This window comes from Lonchura striata, chromosome 23 (genome assembly GCF_050655825.1).
Source record: "Lonchura striata isolate lonStrDom1 chromosome 23, ASM5065582v1, whole genome shotgun sequence".
Lineage (NCBI taxonomy): Eukaryota > Metazoa > Chordata > Aves > Passeriformes > Estrildidae > Lonchura > Lonchura striata.
The window spans coordinates 488,594-493,881 of NC_140725.1; the positions used below are offsets into that span (position 1 = coordinate 488,594).

At 53.7% G+C, this 5,288-nt stretch overlaps 1 protein-coding gene across 9 annotated transcripts in view; it reads right to left on the bottom strand.

Annotated features, from left to right (window-relative positions):
* Positions 1 to 3,458, bottom strand: part of PHACTR4 (phosphatase and actin regulator 4) — a 56,515-nt gene extending 53,057 nt beyond the window's left edge. For 2 of the 9 annotated variants that reach the window (XM_085559444.1, XM_021534911.4), the window contains exon 1: positions 3,362 to 3,458. The gene's annotated coding sequence lies outside the window, so the exon portion shown is untranslated. Of the gene's footprint in view, positions 1 to 2,106; positions 2,162 to 2,965; positions 3,062 to 3,361 lie in introns of those variants that run through there. The other 7 variants (XM_085559450.1, XM_021534917.4, XM_085559437.1 and 4 more) reach the window with 6 other exon arrangements.
* Positions 3,459 to 5,288: the final 1,830 nt, after the last annotated feature.

Below are 5,288 nucleotides of genomic sequence, written 5' to 3' on the forward strand. Positions count from 1 at the left end.
TGTTATTTCTCTCAACTCATTCAAGTTAGGAGATGAAGCCTGTTCTTTTGGCTAATAGCATTTAAAGCCTCTCTCTGGAGATAATTAGCCCTCCCTCCCCCATCCCATCCTCAGCAGAAAGAGCAGAGAGTCACCAATAAACAAAGAAATTCAGGCAGTGACAACCAGGGTACAGCTGAGACCAAAGCTGCCTCTCACCTCCCTATCTCAGCACAGCTGAGAATCAAAAACAAGTGACACCCCATGCAATAGAACAAACAACACAAGAATTTTCAGGTTAAGGGTTTCATCATTTTGAAATCAGGAAAACAGCAACTCCTCATCTACAAGAAGCTAAACACCAATGTGTAATCGCTGGATGCTCTGCCTGGTCACCTTCCAGCCTGGACAGACCGTCCTGAGTCATTCAAAATCAGCAGATAAGAGCAAGAATTGGGAAAGCTGCAGCCTTTTACCTCTGGTTTCAGGCCTGTCACCCAGCCACTGGCAAATCACAACAACCTCCACGCCGTATCTCCTACTGAGATACAGTAAATCCTCTCGGCAGAGGAAAAATTAAGGGCAGTCACCGATAGAAAAGCACCTCTGCTGAAGATTGACAAACTTCTGAGTGTCTGTGTGCCAACTCCTCCCATGGAATCTGCCCTTGGATCCAGGGGCACAGTTTGGAAGGAGTTAACTCCAGCCATGGGGATGAGCAGCCAAGCTGGCTGCTGCATTCCTTGCCTAACCATGACCCCACTGTGCAGGGAAGAACTGGGAGTAGTTATCACCACAGCGCTGACACGTCAGCAACAGCAACTAATTAACTGATAAAAATAGATTTCTGAAAGGGCTTTTTTCTCCCCTCGACACAAAGCTGAGGCCCAATGCTGCCACAGCTCCACATCCATTAGTTTTCCACAGGCTCCAAACTTGCCAGCAAAAAATTAAAGCATTCTCACACTCAGGAAAAAATAAACGCACATGGCACTTGTATGCAGAAAATCACTGCTAAGGAGAATTAGGGAACTTATGAATGACCTGGAGCATCTCCACTCCCACCTTAATGGATGCAGGAACAAGATGATGTCTTTGCCCCCAACAGCCCTACCAGCTTCCCTGCAGCCCAGAGTTCCAGTTTTGCCTAAAAAAAATTACAGGTTTTGACGTAATCCAAATGATCCCAAGGATATTTGCAGCTTTCTTCACTCATGGTATCACTGAGACCAGCCAGAAAAACCCATTTCTAAGCCCCCATCCCCACACTCACACATGCATTTTGTACAGCTTGTAACTAAGTATTCATCACCAGGAACCAGAGTCTCAGCAATTTTTAATACATAGAATGCTCCAACACATGCCAAACACAATGAAATTTGATTAAAATAGAAGCCATTTGTTTAAATAGAAATTATTTGGCTCTCAAAACTGTTATCAAATTGAACTGGAAATCAAATTAACCAGTGCCTAAATGAAGTATACAGAAGGCTGTATAACCACTGATCCAGCAGCTTGAAAGGAAGGATGCAATCACATTCCCCTTGTTTGTGGCACTGCCCCATGCTCCCAACAGAACTCCTTCTCCATCTCCCAGGGCCTGAGTATGCTCTGTGCCTCAGATATGGCTCATTCCTTGGTAATCCAGAAAGCAAATGCTCCTTGCGAAAACACTGATCCATTACCAGATAACAGAGTATCACTGTGAAAGGACACACTGACACCTTTGAAACCACCTTGACTTGGGACAGAACAGCGCAGGCATTCCCAGCACACTTGGCAAGAACAGGTTTAAACCTGCTCTGAACGAGAAAGGGGTTTTGCTGCCATCAGTGTCCAGGTATTCAGCTTCAGTTGGTGTAACTGTGACAACCCCATCCCTCACAACTGGCCTCATTTTGGCTCTATTTCGCCCCTTTCTGCAGTCTTCACAAAAAGGAATTAAAACCATGTAAGTTGATGATTTTAGGCATTGCCTACTCTTAAAAGCAGTTTGGATACATTTAAGGGTCTGTTTGAAGAGCATCAGGCACTCCTGAGGAAATCGCAGCAGGGAGAGGATCCAATTACACTCCCTTGCATCTTCTGTAGCACATCAAGTGAACTCAGCTGACATCCTTTACCCACCAAGAGTGGACTGTGGAAACTTCATCAGTCCCCTTCCCTGATTCTGCACCAGACTTGCTTCTGAAAAACAGGAACATCACGAAACTCCAACTTTAGCACTCACTCCTGTACAATTCCAGCTTTCTTTAAGCCGTTACAAGGAGAAGGCTCCTGGGAAATCTCACTACACCCTTCCAATACTTGAAGGAAGATTATAAAAAGAAGAAGAGTGACTTTTTATACAGGCAGAAAGTGGCAGGACAAGTGGAACAGTTTTAAACTCAACAAGGAGACTTAGATGCATATCGGGAAGGAATTCTTCCCTGTGAGGCAGGGAGGCCCTGGCACAGGGTGCCCAGAGCTGCTGTGGCTGCCCCTGAATCCCGGGCAGTGCCTAAGGCCAGGCTGGGGAGGGCTTGGAGCAGCCTGGGACAGGGGAAGGTGTCCCTGCCTTGGCACGGGGTGGTACAAAAGCAGCTTTAAGGTTGCTTCCAACTCAAGTCATTCTGGGATTCCTTGGCTCCCACCTCTTTCTAGGATTGCAGAAGCAGCATTTAAACATCCTAAAGCCTAAAGAGCTTTATCGTTTATTTCAGCCTCACCTGAGCACCTTCTCACATCATTTACTTTTTCTGCAGTATTTCAGTGCCAGAGAAGGGCACCAAGCCCTCGCCTACCTCCACCTGGACAAACACAACCCAATGCAAAGCACAGAGGTAAATAATTCATCTGCGTGCAAACAGAGGGAAAGAACAATTAAGCCAGAAAGCACAACGGGGACGTTTCAGATTTCAGTCAACATTAAGGCAGGAGAGATCAAACAAAGAAATACCAACGGGGCTGCCTCAGAGGGAACTTTGGGGAAGCTGGAAACACTCACGGCAAGGCACGGGAGGGCAGCAGGACTAAAACCCGGGTTTTATCGGGGTCCCAGCCCGAGCCGGCCAGGCTTTCCGAACCGCCCTTCGGAGGACAGCGGCGAACGGGACGGGAGCTCCGTGCTGGCGCTCGGAGCCAGCGTGCGGGGCGCCGACCCGCCGGCCGAGCCCCGCGGAGCCGCTCCGCCGGAACGGCCCCGGCCCTCCGCGGCATCCCCGGTGCCCCGCGTCCCCTCCGTGACCGCGCCTCTCGCTCCCGCCCCGAAGCGCTGCCCCGGCCCGGGGCCCGCCAGGGCCAGGGGCTCCCCCGGGCCGCCCGGGCCGGGCTCTCCGGGCCGTCCCTCCCCGGGCCGTCCCTCCCCGCCGCGCGGCGCTCCCGGGCCCCCGCCCGCCCTCACCTGCCCCGGCCGCCGCCGCGCCGCGCCGCCGGAAGCCGCGCGCGGGGCATGCCGGGAGTTGTAGTGCGGCCGGCGGACACGCCCCGAGCGGAGGACACGGCCCCGGAAGGGCGGGTTTGGGGCGGGGGCGTGTGGGTCAGGGGGATTTGGGGTCAGGGGGATTTGGGGTGGGGGCGTTTGGGGTCAGGGGGATTTGGGGCGGGGGCGTTTGGGTCAGGGGGATTTGGGGTCAGGGGGATTTGGGGTGGGGGCGTTTGGGTCAGGGCGGGTTTGGGGTGGGGGCGTTTGGGGTCAGGGGGATTTGGGGTCAGGGGGGATTTGGGGTGGGGGCGTTTGTGGTCGGGGGGATTTGGGGTCAGGGGGCGTTTGGGTCAGGGGGATTTGGGGCGGGGGCGGCGGAGGGGACGCACGGAGAGCCCGGGCCGCGAAGCCCAGCCCGGGTCCCTCGGGCTCTGTGACCATCCATTTCCAGCCGTGCAGCGGATCCACGCCTGCCTGCAGCTGCCGGGACGAGCTGTCCGCACTCGGGCATTTCCATCCCCAGCCCCGCATGAACCCCGGCACAGCAAGGGCAGCTCAGCCCCAGGAACGCCGACTTTGCAAAGCTCTTTGGGCTCCACTAGTCTTAAAATTAGCACAGATTATAATTTATTATTATTATTAATAATAATTATAATAACAATAATAATAATAATATTACTACCACTACTATTATTTCCTGTTGCTTTGATGTGAGTTAAGCACCACTAACACATTACATTTCTAAATTGAGGGCAATTGTAGTGAAAAAAAAAAAATAGCATCTGTTGGTATCATAACTATGGGCTACACGTAGGGAGATTATTGACACACCTGCCCTGCAAGGCAACAGTGAAAGCTGCGGATAAATTATAGGCACGTACACAAACTGCGGGCTTTAGTTATGCACTGGATGAGGAATTTATTGGTTTATAATTATGACCAACTGAAAAAACAAGGGGGGTTAAAGTGATGTAATGAGCCAGTTGATGAGCTAAAGGAGACCCAAGGGCTGGCTCAGCTCCCCACAGTGTTCTCTGGTGCTGCAGAGTGACACCCTGAAATGCAGCACTCTGTGGGGGCTCTGCTGTTATCTGCACCAGGAATTTTGGCACAATCAGCAAAGCCCGGGGAGCCCTGTCCTCCTGCCTCAGTTTCCCAAGAAAAGCTGCCCTCAAACCTCCTTCCCCTAAAACAGAGACTGCCCTACGAGTCCCCAGCAGACCCCCTCCAGCCCCCCGTGTGCCTGCTCAGAGGGGCAGCCCGGCAGCTCCTCAGTGGCTGCGGGGCCAGGGGGTCCCGAGCAGCCCCGGAGGGTCCCGAGCAGCCCCAGAGGGTCCCGAGCAGCCCCGGAGGGTCCTGAGCAGCCCCAGAGGGTCCCGAGCAGCCCCGGAGGGTCCTGAGCAGCCCCGGAGGGTCCCGAGCAGCCCCGGAGGGTCCCGAGCAGCCCCAGAGCCTGGATCTGGCTCCTCAGGAAGCACCTTCCAGGCAGAGCTGGCTGCTCCCCAGGGATCTTATCAGCAGCTTCCAGGGGCTCCTGCCCACACCCTGATAAGTGCTGGGCTCCACGCACGGGTTGGGGTGTCCTGCTCTGCCCCCCAGCACCACTGCCAGCACTGGGTCAGAGCAGCCTGCGGCACACATACAGTGGGGTCAGCGCCAGGTCTCACTCCTGCCTTTCCAGGAAGGTGCTACAGCCGGGAGAGACTGGAAACAGTCAGCACAAGGAGTTTACTGAAGTCAAACCCATCGCCCTCAGGCAAATGGGGAGTGCTCAGACCTCCCACATCCTCCCTCGGACACCTCAGGGATGCTCCCGGGTACTCCCAGGGCAGCAAGACCCTGCATTCTCTATCTGCCACACAGGAACAGCCCCTGGGCTGACCAAGGGAAAAGTGAAAAAGGAAAA